The sequence below is a fragment of the Euphorbia lathyris genome, chromosome 6 (genome assembly GCF_963576675.1).
Source record: "Euphorbia lathyris chromosome 6, ddEupLath1.1, whole genome shotgun sequence".
Classification (NCBI taxonomy): domain Eukaryota; kingdom Viridiplantae; phylum Streptophyta; class Magnoliopsida; order Malpighiales; family Euphorbiaceae; genus Euphorbia; species Euphorbia lathyris.
In genome coordinates, this window is record NC_088915.1 from 34,665,037 (window position 1) to 34,681,664 (window position 16,628).

A 16,628-nucleotide genomic window follows, 5' to 3' on the forward strand; every position below is an offset into this window, starting at 1 on the left:
TTGAATGGAATGAAGATTGAAAGCTGGCCTTTGAAGGCATCAAGAGTTTCCTAATGGAGTCGCCCCTGATGAGTAGACCCTTTAAAGGAGAGGATTTATATATGTATTTTCTGTTACTGACAAAGCTGTATGTACAATGATGATTAGGGAAGAAGGAGTCCAACAATATCCGATCTACTACGTTAGCAAAGTTCTGAAGGACGCTGAAACTCGATACTCAAGATTGGATAAGATGGCATTAGCTGTGGTTACCACCTCCATCCGTCTCAGACCCTATTTCCAAGCCCATATGGTCATAGTCCAGACCAACATACCGATGAGAAAGGTATTACAAAAGCCAGAAACTTCCGGAAGATTGATGGAGCGGTCCATCTGCCTTGGTGAATTCGATGTCCGCTATGAAGGAAGATCCGCTCTAAAAAGTCAAGTTTTAGCGGATTTTGTAAATGAATTCACCGGAGGAGGACACCAATCCGCCAAAGGCAAAACTGGAAGAGTGGACAATATACACCAACGGAGCATCATCAGTCGAAGGTGCATGGATAGGCGTCGTGATCAAAGGGCCCCAGTATATCAAGATACATTATACGGCCAAACTAGAATTCCCAGCAACGAACAACGCCGCGGAGTATGAAGCATTGATCCTTGGGCTACGCCTATTGAAAGAAATTGTACCCGAGCGGGTTGTAATTTACAGTGACTCAAAGCTGATGGTCAATCAGATGATCAAGAATTTCAGTGTCAAAGATTCTGAAAGATTTGCATGAAGGCACATGTGGGACCCATGAGGCATCCGCCGCTATCTTCAAGAAATCCAGACTATCAGGGTTCTATTGGCCTACTGCAGAATCAGATGCTCAGAAACTTATGGAATCCTGCCATAACTGCCAGGTCCATGCAAATGAGAGTCATGTAGCTAAAGCTCTAAAAAAAACCATCGTCGAAGGTCGGCCATTTTCCACTTGGGGCATCGACATAGTCGGTCCCTTTCCATCAATAAGGAAACAAAGAAAGTACGTGATAGTAGTTGTCGACCATTTTACAAAATGGGCAGAAGTAGAAGCCATTTCGACTATCAGCGTCGAATGAATGGTGGAGTTCGTAAGAGTTAACATTGTGGGAAGATTTGGAGTCCCCCATACAATCATCACAGATAACAGAACACAGTTTAACTGCGAGGAATTCAAATCTTTTTGTAAGAAACAGGGTATCCAGAATAAATTCGCCTTGGTGTATTATCCATAGTCGAATGGAATGACTGAAGTCACCAATAGAACCATTATAAAGGGCATAAAAAAGAGGTTAGGTGAACATGATAAGAAGTGGGCGGATCAGTTGATGAATGTCCTAAGGGCGTACAGAACCACTCCTCGAACAGCCACAGGCGAAATGCCATTTGCTCTCACTTATGAAGTAGAAGCTATCATTCCCGTAGAAATCCAAATACCAAGCGAAAGGTTTCATTTTATTGCCAAGACCAGAATGAAATGAGATTACGGGAAAGCCTTGATCGTTTGGAAGAGAGAAGAGAGAAGGCGTATATACGGATTGCAGCTTATAAACAGCGGATTGCGTCTATCACGATAGAAATGCCAAGCTCGTAGATCTAAACCATGGGGATTTGCTACTGAGGAAAGCTGACAAACTTCAATCCATAGAGGGCAAAGGCAAGTTTGGAGTCACTTGGACAGGGCCATATAAGATAGTCGCCAAAATCGGACCCATCATTTTCAAGATTCAAGACATGGAAGGGAACACTCTGCCGCGGACATGGAATATCCAAAATCTCCGTAAATACTTTCTTAAAGAATAGATTGTAATAAATGTCTTGAGTACTCTTTTTCCTTTAGTGAGGTTTTTTCCCACTGGTTTTTGTTATTGAAGGTTTTAATGAGGCTCACATAAAAGACCAATCCGTTGTAATAAGGTGAATTACCATTTAATGAAAAGTTATGTTTATCTTGAAATTCTTTTTAAGTATCTTTTGCAGAACATAAATATTCCTGATTCAAAGGTAGGAGGCAACAAACGCTACCCATTAAAAATTCACAACTCGCCATTACGACGCATCTTCTCTCTCCTCAAAGATAGGAGAATGAAAAGTCCCACCGGCGGACCAATTTACCTCAAAGATAGGAAAAAGATTGGTCGCCACTAAGGACGGGTTAAAATTATTCTAAAATAATTACACCCTAAAACTCTCCTCAAAGATAGGAAAAGGAAAGTCCCACCAGCGGATCAATTTACCTCAAAGATAGAAAAAAGATTGATCGCCATCAAAGGGTAGTCTTAACCTAGGACTTAAAACTAAAAAGAACCTTTTAAGGTTCATTCACCGGGGTCTGGTTGGCCACCTTACCCCAAGCATATTCCTACTATTAAATCTGTGATGCAAAACATGATTTGTTTACGTGGATTATATTAAAAAAAGTTAAAGTTAAAAGTAAAATTGTACTGGGTTACAATCACATTAAAAATAAAGAGAAGCTACACTATGACATCCGCGTTCCCAGCTTTGACAGAAGATGATTCCTTTTCAGGAACATCATTCGCTTTCTCGATAGCTTTTGTTGAGGAGCCGCAAGCATCCGTCCCCAAGAGACCGGTTTGTTCGCTTTGTTCCCCCGATGCCTCGCTAGGACTATCCGCCTCATCCTCCAGATCAACGAAGGGTTTAACATCTTCCCCAACATTCTTCTTCATCTCTGTCATGACCTGTCCATAGATGAAGTCACGAGCATTCTCCATCTTGTCATATTTCCTGGCCTCTTTGGCACTGGGAACGCGCAGCTCGGGATCGACAAAGCCTATCTCTAGGTGATTAATTTTGACGACGGCCATTATCCGCTCGCCATAATAGAAGGCACGGATACCACATAAGGTATCCATATCCTTCAGTTCAGTCTTGGCAGCCTCAAGGTCATTGGTGGCCGCTGCCAACTTCTCTTCCAGCTCATGTATCTTGGCATCCTTGCTCTTATTAAGAGCCGCCGCCGCATCCACATTGGAGTTAACAATAGAAACTTCAGACTCCAAGATTTTAATGGTGGCCTTGTGATAAGTCTCCAATTCAATGTTCAAATGTCCACTTTAGTGCTATGTTATTTAATTAATTTGGTGTTATTTTGGGTATTATTGCTTGTTTTGGTTTGATTTGCCTCCACATGACTTAAATGATTAAAAGGAGCAGAATTTGGGCTTAATTGGAGAAACTTTGGACCAGAAAGGAATTTGGTGCTGAATTAAAGGAGCTGAAGCGAAAATGGAGTTAGTCTTGCCCAAGACTAAGGACCTCCGAATCTTCTGATGTTCAAATTGACCAGGACCTTTTCCAACTCGAAATAGAAGGCAGAAAATCAGGGATTTGAAATTTGTAAAAGAGGTTGATGATTTAGATAGATATTATTTTGTTACCCAACTTTTAGGAGGGGGTTTTCTCTATAAATAGATGAGAATTTACACCTTGGGGGAGAAGTTCTTTTTAGGTTTTTTTTCTCTTTTTGGATTCTTAGTTAGCTTTATTTATTTTTTGTCTTTAATGGTTATCATAGTCGAATTCATGACTATGTGTAGCTAAACACTTTATTCGGTTAAGGGATTAATCAAAGGCGAGCATTATTTTCTATCGTGAGATTGTTACTCTTTAATTTAGAAATCTGAATTTCTATGAGCTGTTTGCATGTTTGTTAATCTATAAAATCAGACCATCATTGGAGGTTCAGGTGAAGGTTTGGCCAGACTTTTGCTTTTTTTCATTCATTGAACAACGTTAGGAAATATGATTTGTAATCATCTGAATATCTTAACAATGATTAAGCGCATGAACATGTGATTTGGTTTGAATCGGAATCGCTAAGAATTCGGTTAACTTAGATTGGGTCCTTCTAATTCCTAATGCTTTCGACGGATTAAATTCTAAGCGCTAAGCTAGAACTGTCTGATTGAATAGGAGCTTATCTTTAGGCGCTCTAGGATTTGCTTTACAATTAAGGAAGGATTAGGTCGGGAATGAATAAGGAACGGCTATAACCAATCCAGATCATGTTAATTAAGATAATGTCTCACCGTCAATGATCGATGGGAAATAATTGTTTGGCCTGCAAAATCTCCCTTAACTGAAATTCCAACATATAATTTTACATTCATTTTCAATTTGACTCTGCAATTTTTATTTATTCATTAATCAACAATTTCAATCCCCCCTATTTACTTTTTGTTAATTGCTTGGTTATATTTGTGATTAGATCAGTATTAATCCTTTGGGTACGACCTTTACTTGCTCTTTTACAATTTATTTTCGGCAAAGTGAAGTTATAATTATCTTTGGTGGATTCGACACCCATCACCTTGTCAGTGACACCTTGGAGAACATCCGCCTCCATTGCGCATATATGGGTATATGCATATTAAAACCAAGAACGCTTTTAAGGGGCTAACTAAATATTTTATACAAGTTTAAGGGGCTATTGGGATATTTTGAAAGTTCAAAGAGTCAATCAAATTTTTTGGACAAGTTTAGAGGACAAACGATATATTGAGCCTAAAAACAATGATGGGAAAAATAATAAAATTTAATATTTACATTTTTATTTAAAAGGGGTTTAAAAGGGAAAATTTCAATTGGATAAAAAAACTATAATAGATTAAAAACTGAGGAAATGTATAATATCTAAGTAAAACAAACCAAATATACAAACAACTTAAAATCTGTTTAAAAAAAAGCCTCAAAATAAGGTGGATTATTATACTTAGCCTAGGTTTTCCACACTTAGCCCTTTGCAAAGACTAAAATACCCTTTTAGCAAATTTCAAAATTTCCAAATCCTCTCAAACAACCTAATCTTTCATTAATCTAATCCGGGCTAATATATTAACGAAAAACATGGATCGGGAGAGGAGCGGTCGTGGGAAAGCACTCATGGTACGTAATGTGCATCGAAACTTGATTTATTTACGGTTTTTCTATTGTGAAATCGGATTTTTTTTGAAAAATCTGATTTCTGTGTCGGGATGTATGAACATCACGCCCCGACATAGGTAGGGGGCGTATGAACATTACGCCTCTACATAGGTAAGGGTGTAATGTTCATACGCCCCATTTATGGTGGAGGCGTGATACTCATACGCCCCCACCACAGATAGGGCGTATGAACAACACGCCTCCACCTATGTGGGGGTGTGATATTCATACGTCCAGGACTAATTTTATTTTTATTATTTTAATTATAGTTAGAATAATTTTTTAATTTTTAAATTTTTATTTTCTAGTTTAAAATATTTTTATTTAGTTAGAATAATATTTTTTTTTAAATTATAGTCATAAATATTTTTTTCTTTTTAAAATTATAGTTATAAATATTTAGTTAGAATAACATTTAGTTAGAATAATATTTTAATTTTTTTATATTTATAATAGTTTTAATTTATTTTTAAAAAAAATTATAGTTATAAATATTTAGTTAGAAATAATATTTAGTTAGACGAATAATATTTATATCCGGTTTATACGCGTAGAGGGGGAGTGTAGCCGAGAAATCTATCCCACCAGCAGCGAGGCAGCTAGATATGGATGACAATGATACACTACGTCATACAAGAGCGCACGGTGTTGATATATCAGGTCGTAGACCGAGAGCGGCTGAGATAGATCAGCCTGAGTTAGATCAACCCGGGTTGGGGGAGATGAGGCGGATGATGCGGGAGAGCGAGATCTTGGTTATGACGTTGTGGATGGTTATTTTCAGGAGCTAGCCGAGGCCCAGCGACGGCAGGGATCTGATAAAGATGATGATGTGCAGCCGACTCATGGCACGAGCAGACATCGCATGGGTGGTCGATTTATCGGTACATGTATTATTTATAGTTTAGTATTATTTAAATTTTAATATTATTTATAATTCACTATTATTTATAATTTAGCATTATTTATAACTTAGTATTATTTATAATTTAGTATTATTTCAGGGACCAGAAACGGTCCAAACCTACTGAGGACCGTAGTTGGATTGTTTCGAGGTCGATGGATGGTGGCTCCAGTGATGGTTCCGTGATTCCTAGTTTTTTAGGGCACGTTGCCTCACGGATGTTGGGAGGACATCATCGACAGTTTCTTACGTGCTACATGTACCATATTACATCGATGTTATGCGAGTACAACACCCCAAGTAAGAATAATTTTCTCAATAAATTATTTTACTTATTATTTTTAACCTTAACCCTTAAAAATATTCAGTAATTGTATATGTGTCATGTTTACAGCTGAGGGCTATGGTAGACAGGACTGGATTGTGTCACCTCCCATCCACCATGTTCAGAAATTTGGATGCGCCTCGAAATTCGAAATTACCGGTGCTTGAAGTGCCACTATATAAAGGCCTCTCAATTGCTTCATTCGATGCAGATCTTCAATTAGTCGAAACGCTGACCAAATCCATACTTGAAGTTCTGTGAGAAAAGCAAAGCAAAATCTTACACCAATTTCCAATCATTGTGTAAAAGTCTAGAGTGATTTCATTCATCTAAAGTGTCTTAGCAATTGTTGTTTAGGACAAACACTTTATCATTTCTAGAAGAATAGAAAGGAGAAGCTGAGGACTCGGTTATAGTACTCAGTGGTAGTTATAGGAGTGAGTAGAGGTATAGAGGAAGGTACTCTTGTATACTCAGCTTTTGTTGTAAAAGGTTTCATGCTCTACCTTCAAAGAGCTCAGTAGAGGATTCAAAAAGCTCGGAACGAGTTCCGGGGACTGGACGTAGGCGGAGAGGCCGAACCAGGATATGTCTGCTGAGTAACATATTTCTAACCTTAAACTCCTTTATATATATATTGCTTGCTATAAAACTGACTAAGTAACGAACTCACGCTGAGTTGAGTGCACTAAGAAGCTGAGTTCAAGAATAGACTTAAGTGCTATCTCCTGACTCAAGGAAAGAAACAAACTTAGTCACCAGTTGACTAAGCTTGTGTCTGAAAACTACTTAGCGCCGATGTGTAAACCTTTTCTTAAAGAAAAGAAGTCAGCCTTAACGGATAAAATTTTAAATAGTTCCTATCCCCCCCTTGGAACTAACCTTGTCACGTTATACGGGACCAACAAGATATAACTATCTTGAGCTGATCCCCACAATGGCTGAGAATAGCACTCATTTCCTCCCAGGAAATCAGACAACTCAGATTTTACCTGAGGGATTGTCCATTACTCGGCCTCCTCTGTTCTTCGGGTCTAACTATACCTTTTGGAAGAACAGAATGAAAAATTTCATTAAGGCAACAAATATGAGTGCATGTCTTTCTATAGTCCAAGGCCCATTTGTTCCTGTTGAAACTATTGACGGCCAAACGGTTGTTAAAGCTGAGACTAAGTGGACAAAAGATGATCTCAAGAAGCTACAAAATCATACTTCGGCTATAAACATGCTTCACTGTGCGTTAGATGCTGTAGAGTACAACAAGATTTCAGGTTGTGAGTCAGCGCAGGAGATCTGGAAGAAACTGGAGATCACCTACTGTAGACACCGAGTCGGAGGACCTGTAACGAAAACCTGTAACAAGACGGTTGAAGCGGTTGGTTCCGGGAGTTTTAAAGCAAAAAAAATATATATAATAAAAAAACGAGAGGTCAGTAAGAGTTGCGGTCATCGAGTGGATGGCTCGCGAGTGCTCGGCGACGTGGTGCGAGCGCCTAGCGGCAGTCGGCGCGCGCCCGACGACAGTTGGACGCGCGCCCGACAGCGCGGGGCGCACGCCCGACGGCCGCTGGGCGCGCACGCCCGACGGCCGCTGGGCGAACGCCCAACGACGTGGGGCGAACGCCCAACGTAAGTTGGGCGAACGCCCAACGTAAGTTGGGCGTGCGCCCAAAATATGTTGGGCGTTCGCCCAACATAAGTTGGGCGTCCGCCCAACATTTTGGGCGTAGGCCCAAAATATTTTGGGAGTAGCCCGACGCCCGTCGGGCTACGCCCAAATTTTTTTGGGATCCGTGCCTATAAAAGGCACGGATCCCCATGCATTTGAGAGGGAGGATTTTTGGAGAGCTTTCTCACTCTAAGGAAATTTTTAGAGAGAGAAAGTGATTTTTTTTGGGAAAAACATTTTTTTCCTAAAAAAAATCCGAATTTTCTAAAAGTTAAAATTTTACCAAACACACAAAAAAACACCGGAAAATCACGATTCGTGGAATCAACCGACTTCAACTGTCAATACCGACCTTGAGGTATTATCCGAGGACTAGACTCGTGTTATTTATTTTAATTATTTTATTTATTTATTTTTATTTTTAGTCTTTATTTTTATTTATTTACTTATCACGTCTTATTTACTTTCCCGTATTTATTTATTTTTGTCTCGTATTAAATAAACGTTCGTTTTTGTTTTGAAATGAAAAACCTCGTTTTAATATCCCAATACGAACCGTGATCCGATTTGAAGGTAGTTCGGGATTAAAAAACGTTGTAATTATAAGTTTTGAAAATATTTCTAAATAACGTTTTGAAATAAAACATCGTTTTAGGAATCTCCGTTATAGACTATGATCCAATTTTTGGTAGTTCGGGGGCCCAAAATGATATAATAGATCTAATCTAAAGCTTTTGAATAAATCTGGAAACTGTTGGACTAACTCTGTAAATTTCCATTTTCTGTCACTAAAGGCTGTTTACCGACGGATTTTCCGTCGGTAAAGCTGCTGAAATGTAAAAAATGCTGTTTTGATCCCTCTTTCTCAACTTTTAGACTTTTGGTCCTTGTATATATATGTGTATAATTATGTAATGTATTTATGAAAATTATTTTCGGTTATATAACTATTAATTACATATTATTTATCTATCTACTTTGTATTTTAAACTTAATTTACATCAATTTAGTTTTGTAAAGTAACATATTTGTACATTATTTAGGGTGGGGTTTATTTTCTATATATGTAAAACTATTTTGGGATGAATTTAACTTTCTTATTCATGGATTTTATTCTCTATTTTTACATTGTTTCTTAAATCAAAATCAAAGTGTATTTTAATTAGTATTATCTCTATTTTCACTTATATATATATGTACTATTATTTTGTTTCTTACCATATATTTAGCTTACATATACTATTACTATTTTTACCATTCTTGTATATATGTATAAATATGTATATTTATTTTCCTTTTAGGTTTTCTATATGTGTATATTCTATAAATATATTTGGGTTGATTTAGACTAAATTTCTTAATTGTTGTGATTAGAGGTTAATTGAGTGAAAAAAGGGAAAACAAACCACAAAAAGAGAGTTTAATTTGCTTATTTAAACTAAAAGTTTTTCTAGATATTCCCAAAGTGTAAATAATGTTTTCTTGTTGTTTTTAAATCGTTTCTAAAATATCACGTGTTGAAACCTTAATTCGTTCCAATGACGGATTAAGCGAACCTTGTAATTAAAAATCGTTTTCATTATAAATAATGAAGTTTTGAATTGTTTTCCTAACTAAATGGTTTTGTACAAAATAAATTGACTTGTATGCTTAATCACGTTTTTTTAGATTAAGAATGTTTGCTCAACGTTTTCAAACGCTCGAGTCGTTCCAACGGCGATTCGAGTGAACGTCATTAACGGGGTTTTTAAACGTACCTAAATCGTTCCAACGGCGATTAAGGCACGAACCATGTAAATAAACTCGTTTTGGGGAATGAGATTAGCTTAGAACTAGTGTACAAACTAAGGCATAAAAATCACACCGTGAATAAATCAATTCTTTCTTCTCCCCCTCTCTCGCCATATATACTTTAAATTTATGCAAAATGGGTGATTCTTTACTAAAGTGGCTTTTAATGACATGCTCAAAACGGTTTCCAAAGCGAAAGAAAAGGTTTCAAATGAATTTTAAACTTAAAGAAATATGTGATTAGTCCGTTATCGCCTAACACGCTGAGTAGGAGGCCGGTGGTTCATAATCGGGCGATGTCGGGGTGCCTAGTAGCCTTTCTCCGGAAAGGAGCTAGCCTTCTCGGCTCGTACCTAAGTTTCCCGAACCCTCACCGGTCTCCCGCAAGGGATCGGTGTTCATTTTCCCATTCGTGGGTGGCGACTCTTCCATACTCCGAGCTCCGATCCTGCCGAGCAGCTTGATTCCACGATTGGTTGCTTTCGGCGCCAATCACCGCTTACGTTGCCATGAGGTGTCCACCCCCCGGTCCGCCCGGGCGAGGCCGTTCGGCACCTTGTCTAACAAGTGGCGACTCCGCTGGGGAAGGGAGAAATTTGATTCCGGAAGGCGTGTATTAAGCCCTTAACGGGGACGGATCATATTATTTCTTTTCGTATGCATTCATAAGCATTATTGCAAACCTTTTGGGTAATTTTCGCGAAACCTCTAGCGAGAGTCCATTCGTCGCTCGAAAGAGGCTAGTGTAAGTTCCCCCTTACAGTAAGGCGCCAAAAGGTCCCCATCCATTCGTTAAGGGCGAATTTGTGCGGTCCTGTGAGGTCCCACGATCAGCTGTGTCAGCATATAGTAGCCTTAGAAGTTGCCATAGGATTACCCGTTACCATTTTTGATGTGATAAATGAATCAGTTTGTGTTTTCAAATTGCCATGATACGTGTCTAATCCTAAAATATGTAAAGAAAATGAAACGATACGTTAATATATACTCTTAAATCGATATACAAACTACCCTAAAACATCGAAACGATTCGAACTAAAGACGACTTAGTCATCTCGTATGAATGAACTTGTGCGACCCGCTTGGTCCCTTTCCGTGTCCCGAAGAAGGCACATGTTCAGGAAATGCGCTATGACGTAAGCACGTATTAGTATGGATGGGTTTGGTATTAAGGATAGTTATATCTCGATTCAAAAGACTATATTAACAGTAGCCGTTATTCACATTCTTTAAATAGGTTGGGATAAAACGAGATTATGACGAAACGAAGACGAAGAACATTTCTGTTTTGAACGACCCCGTTGTAACGTAAAGAGTTTTGCAAACATGGCCCGTCCCTTCCGAATAAAAGACGAGCTCTTACGTTATGCCTTGCATTGTTCTTAAGAGAAATGGATGTATCCGCAAAAGTGACTAAAGAAAATAAAAGAAAATAAACAAACGACCAAAGTCATTCTGTATCTACGATGTATATCCATCCCAATGGTAGTTAAAGAAAATGAACCAATGCCGTTAAATACGTGCCTCAAGCCGGTATATACGTCGTTTAAAATCATAAAGCCGAATTAAGCTAAACTGCATAATTGCGCCGTATGGACGAGACTGTGGGCTTGACTAATGGCTCGATCATTTCGACCGTTACCAAAACTACAAGAAATATGGCCCGATCTGCGTGTTTGCTTAACTCGTGCCTAAATGAAAAAGAACGGTAATATCTCTGCTTCGAATAAGCATGCGATTCAACGAAACGTTGACTTTCTATAACCACGCTAGGATAATATATCCCGTAAATTGGAAGAAATAAAGAATTGTTGCTAGCCGAAAGATTACCGTGCGCTCAAATAAGACTCGATGTCTTCTCATGTAGCCAAAACGAGCAAACGGATTCTTAACGCTAAAAACAAACACGTTACGCGATGAGTCCGTTCCTTAAAATAAAAAGTGCTTTCATCACTAAATAAACACGTGGTTACGTCTCTCGATAGATCCAAAAAGATCCCGTTGTAATCCAAAAATTGAGACGCGAACCCACGCGAATAAAAGGGAACGAGTCATTATCAATAACGAACGATTGAACCAGAAGAATAACTCGTACCGCATCTAAATCCGAGATACGCTCAAAAGGGAATCAAAACCCGAACGAATGCGTCTCGTGAAATAACAAAAGATGAGTTATTCGAAAAAACAATCCATTTGGTCGATATCTTAGTCACTGGATGTGGATACGTCAAAATGAACTGTATTTTCTGGTGGATGATTTACTTTTTCCGCAATAATCGTCGGTATCACGCGTCCCCTGGACCGCAATGTGAGCCCCAAACCAAAATCCTAGGGAAGAGGCTTGGACCATCGAGTGTGTGGAGGGATAAGGGTGGAAGAGAGATGATGTGATACGTGTAATTAGACTGACGTTTGTTCTTCTTATCTTATATATCCATAAATAAATAAACGCACACACCACGAATCATGCATATAAAATCATGCATACATACTAATGGACGCCGTTCACGCAGACTTCATCATTAAGCGGTTGTGGTTCCGCGAGAGTAATCGGCTAGTCAGGCAGTTTGATCAGTTACGGATCGTCATTTCCGAATCAGCAGTTGTGACGTCCGAATCATCGTTGTCCGAATCAGCTCAGTCTTCGGTCAGTATGTCTACGCCAGATGAGAGAATATCAGGGTTAGAAAGAGTGGTAAACAACCTCAACGATTAGTTAACCGTAATTTTCGTCCAGCTGGACGAGCTTGCAATTAAGAGTAACAAGAGTGGCAGTAAACCAGCTAAGAGCATTGTGAGCACGGGTCCCCGTTTTGGAAATAACTATCAGGATTGCGTAACAAGCAGTTTGGGAAAGAGAAAACAAAGGGAAGAGGAATGGAAGCAGCACATCACTCAGGAAGTGCATGATCTATGCGGGGTAGGCTCTGGGAGTCAGGATTTTTATAACTTGAAGAACTGCTTATCGGCGACTGCTTTGCCTTTGAAATTCCAGCTCCCGAACATGAAGAAGTTCGATGGAACTGGGGATCCTACCACCCATGTGAACCAATATGTGGCAGCAATGAAACACATAATTCTGACGGAGGAACAAATCCTAGGGTTGTTCAGCGCCTATCTGGAAGGAGTTGCCCTCACGTGGTTTCATGCATTGCCACTAGGAACGAAGAGAGATTGGAAAGAACTAGCGAAGGTATTCATCACCCAATATTGCTTCAACACTATGTTTGAGGTTACTTTGAGGGAGCTAGAGAGCACCAAGCAGCAGGCTGGGGAGTCTTTGTCCGACTTTGTGAGTAGGTGGAGAGCTAAGGCAGCAGTTATGAAACAAAAGCCGTCGGAGCAGGATCAGATCCGGGTGGTAATCAGCAACACTTTGCCGTATGTTAAGAATGAGTTGCGGTGCATGCCTTTCACCGATTTTAATCAGATGTATGGCTACGCTTTGACAGTTGAGGGGGAGGGAGAGCCGAAAAGAGCTTGTACTAAATGGACGAAGTCAGGGTATAGTGCCGGAGGGCCAAGTACTAATATAGAACCTACCGCAGTGAAAGTGCTTGAACTTAACGCTATCGGGAAAAGGCAGTTCGCCCAATTTGATCTGACCTATGCAAAAGTTTTTGAACGATTGCAGAAAAAGGAGTTGCTGAAAGCCCTTACTCCCAAGAACAAGACAGGACCCACACCACGGATGATAACCAGGGGGTATTGCGAGTTCCATAGTAACTACGGGCACACCATTGAAAATTGTGAGAGGCTAAAGCATGAGATCCAGGATCTGATTGATAAAAAGAAAATAGTCGACCCATCGTCAGCAAACCCTCCCCTTAGGTGCAATCCATTGCCTAGTCATAGGGTGAGCGCAATTGGATCTGGGTTGGAAGAGAGCTTTGTGGTGGAGTCATTCTGCGAATTTAAGGAGGAGCTGTTGGACTCCAATGAGAAAAGGAATGTGGGAAATGGTTTATACGTGTCTGTTTTGGAGGAAGAGCCAATAGAAGAAGTGATGGACGATGGAACTAGAACTGAGGAAACCGAGGAAGTATCATCTCGGAGGATCATGCCTGTGTTGAAATTGTTTAGTGGGGTAGAAGACCCCGAAGCTCATTTGTATGGATATGTGTGTGCTATGTTTAGGGAGCCATACAAAGTGGAAAAAGTCGCTCCATGGTTCTATCTTTCGCTGGTGGGCGAACCTTTGAAGTGGTTTCAATCGCTACCTGACTCGACTAAGCATGATTGGTCACTGATGTCAAGCTTGTTTTTTATGAAGTATCGAAGAAATAAAACACAGGCAGGGGAACATAGCGCGATGCAAATTGGGCCTATCAAACGTCCGTTTCCGAATGTCAGCAAGTATAATGAAGGGAAGGACCCCATGGAGCACCTGCATTTTTATCTGTCGGCTATGGGTCCTCTAGGTTTCAAAGAAGAGGAGATTACGAGCTTGTTTTGCAACTCATTGGCGGGAGAGTCACTGGTGTGGTACATGTCTCTTCCAATTTACGTTAAAGCAGATTGGGCAAAAATGACTAAGAGATTCATCAAGAAATACGCCGCATGGGAATGTCTAGAGGAAATGCCTGCATTACCTGAAGAGGAGACACCTGAGGCAGTAACAGCCATGTCCAAGTATAAGGGAGATGAGAACCCCATTGATCACATAAACCGTTTCCGTGCCTGCATGTTTGACGCGGGTCTCTACCGAAGTGAGTTAGTCCAGCATTTTCCAAAGACACTCGTAGGAGAAGCTTTGATGTGGCACCAAATGCTCTCGGCAAAGACAAAAGGGGACTGGGGATCCCTCATGGAGGCGTTTATGCAGAGGTATGAGATGTACATTCCGTGGACAGGATCGTTGGAAGATTTAGAAAGGATCAAGCAATTTCCCGAGGAAGCATTCATAGATTATGCTAGAAGATGGAGGTTCAAGTATGCCTCATGTCGGGTCACCTTGAGCGATCAGGAGCAACTCATGTGCATCCGGAAGGGTGCTATTCCACTCGTGGCTAGAAGGATGAATGGAGTGTTCCTCAAGGACTATGAAGAGCTGATAGGCTGGGCTCGATATGGATCGTCGGACCCTTCCTACGTAAATCCGAATGTCCCTCACATAATGGATCTGATGGTCGTGGACATTTGGGGAAGTTCTTCCGACGAGGAAGGTATCAATCAGAGGGTTCCGATCAACATCTGGGATGAGTCTGATGATGAGTCGGAAATGGCTATTAGCACCAAAGGAAAGATTCTGCCAGGTTTTGAGATCTTCAATGATGTTACCAGTTGGGGCAAAGGAGAGATGAGCTGCTTCGTCGAGGAGATCATGATGTTAGATCTGAATGCTGAGGAGCAGGTCATCACTATTGAAGCAACTGTGGGAGCGGTGGATGAGCCCAGTACCTCCAAGGCTTATGAGAAACCCGAGAACCCTGTTGATGACAATTGTATTACTGCTTTATTTGAATCCGATGATGTACTCGCCAACACTATCAATGAAATGAATTCTGATTTTGCTTACTTGCTTGATGTTGATTCTGATCATTCCATGCATTCTCATTCATATAACATGCCTACATTTGAAATCAATACAATAGAAATGTCAACTTTCAATCTTGGCACGGATGAAAATCCTAAACTTATACAAATTGCTCAAGAATTAACTACTGAAGAGAGGAAAGAATTTGAGAGAATAATTAAAAAATACGAAATAGTATTTGCTTGGACATACGAAGATATGCCAGGAATCGATCAATCAATATGCTAAGCCCGTGAAACAGAAACTCCGACGTATGAGGCCGGAATGGGCAGATAAGATCAGAGAAGAAGTGAAGAAATAGTTAGAAGCGGGGTTCATCGAAGTAATCGACTATCCCCCTTGGGTCGCAAATGTAGTGCCTATCGCGAAGAAGGACGGCAAAGTGAGAATGTGCGTCGATTATAGAGATCTTAACAAGGCGTGCCCCAAAGATGAATTCGCATTGCCTCACATCGACGTATTAATTGACAGTGCAGCATCGAGCATCTTGCACACAAATGTGGACGGCTTCATGGGCTACATGCAGGTTCAAATGGCAGAAAAGCACAAGGCAAAGACCTCGTTCACAACTGAGTGGGGAACGTACTGCTATAGGGTAATGCCGTTTGGTTTGAAAAATGCTGGGGCAACTTATCAATGAATGGCTACGGCACTGTTCCATGATATGATACACAAAGAGATAGAAGTTTATGTGGACGACATGATGGTCAAGTCGGAGACAAGAGAGGGGCATTTCGCGGCACTTGAAAAGTTTTTGGCCCGAATCGCAGAGTTCAAGCTAAGGTTGAACCTGAAGAAGTGCTTCTTTGGCGTTTCATCAGGGAAGATCTTAGGCTATGTGATCAGTAACAAGGGGATTGAGGTGGATCCCGACAAGGTAAAGGCCATACAGGAAAAGAAGTGCTTCTTTGGCGTTTCATCGGGGAAGATCTTAGGCTATGTGATCAGTAACAAGGGGATTGAGGTGGATCCCGACAAGGTAAAGGCCATACAGGAAATGCCAGCACCTAAGAATGAGAAAGAAGTGAGAGGATTTCTGGGGCAGGTTCAGTATATCAGTCGGTTCATAGCACGACTCACTGCGATCTGCGAGCCGATCTTTAAGCTGCTACGGAAAGATCAACCCACGGTTTGGAATGATAAGTGCCAGTAAGCATTAGAGAGTATCCGGAACTATTTGTCTAATCCACCGGTTATGAGACCACCTAAACTTGGAAAACCGCTTCTCCTCTATGTAGCGATCGAGGAGCGATCTATTGGGGCAATGCTGGCCCAGGAAGGGGACACTGGTGTGGAGCACGCAGTGTATTATCTGAGTAAGAAGTTCCTGGAATACGAGCTTAAGTATAACATGATCGAAAAGACGTGCGTGGCAGTAGTATGGCTAACAAAGAAACTACGGCACTATTTTCAATCTTACAAAGTGATCATTATTTCTCGGAT